The 748-nt window shown below is 56.1% G+C and overlaps 2 non-coding genes across 2 annotated transcripts; both read right to left on the bottom strand.

The window, feature by feature from the left end:
* Positions 1 to 350: 350 nt before the first annotated feature.
* On the bottom strand, positions 351 to 422 carry TRNAT-GGU. The gene has a single exon. It is a non-coding gene; the product is annotated as a tRNA-Thr (tRNA).
* A 69-nt stretch (positions 423 to 491) lies between these two features.
* Positions 492 to 563, bottom strand: TRNAT-GGU. The gene has a single exon. It is a non-coding gene; the product is annotated as a tRNA-Thr (tRNA).
* Between the last annotated feature and the right edge of the window lie 185 nt (positions 564 to 748).

The following is a 748-nucleotide window of genomic DNA, read 5'->3' as shown; positions in this document are numbered from 1 at the left end:
GAGTGGTTAAGTGTGCGGACTCTGATCTGGGAGAACTGGGTTTGATTCCCCCACTCCTCAACTTGCACCTGGCTGGATGACCTTGGGTCAGTCACAAGCTCTGGCACAGCTGTTCCTCAAAGAGCAGTTTCTGTCAGAGCTCTCTCAGCCCCACCCACCTCACAGGGTGTCTGTTGTGGGGAGGGGAAGGGAAAGGAGTTTGTAAGCCGCTCTGAGACTCCAAGTGAAGGGCGGGGTATAAATCCATTCTCTTCTTCTTCTTGGTCTATCAAGGTCAGTATTGTCTACTCTGGCTGGCAGCCGCTCTCCAGGGTCTTTCGCATCACCTGCTGCCTGGTCCTTTCAACTGGAGATGCCGCCGGGGATTGAACCTGGGACCTTCTGCATACCAAGCAGAGGCTCTTCCACTGAGCCACAGCCCCTCTTCACATCTCTCCAGGGTCTCAGGTGGACGTCTTTCACATCGCCTCCTGCCTGGTCCTTTCAACTGGAGATGCCGCCGGGGATTGAACCTGGGACCTTCTGCATACCAAGCAGAGGCTCTTCCACTGAGCCACAGCCCCTCTTCACATCTCTCCAGGGTCTCAGGTGGACGTCTTTCACATCACCTCCTGCCTGGTCCTTTCAACTGGAGATGCCGCCGGGGATTGAACCTGGGACCTTCTGCATGCCCAGCAGAAAGACACATGAAACCACCTTATACAGAGTCAGACCTTCTCTTCCCTGCTGGTGGCCGCGGACGGTGGGG

This window comes from Gekko japonicus, unplaced genomic scaffold (assembly GCF_001447785.1).
Source record: "Gekko japonicus isolate JY-2015 unplaced genomic scaffold, Gekko_japonicus_V1.1 scaffold19095, whole genome shotgun sequence".
NCBI lineage: Eukaryota > Metazoa > Chordata > Lepidosauria > Squamata > Gekkonidae > Gekko > Gekko japonicus.
The sequence above is the reverse complement of the archived record's forward strand: the minus strand, read 5'-3'. Positions and strand labels throughout refer to the sequence as shown.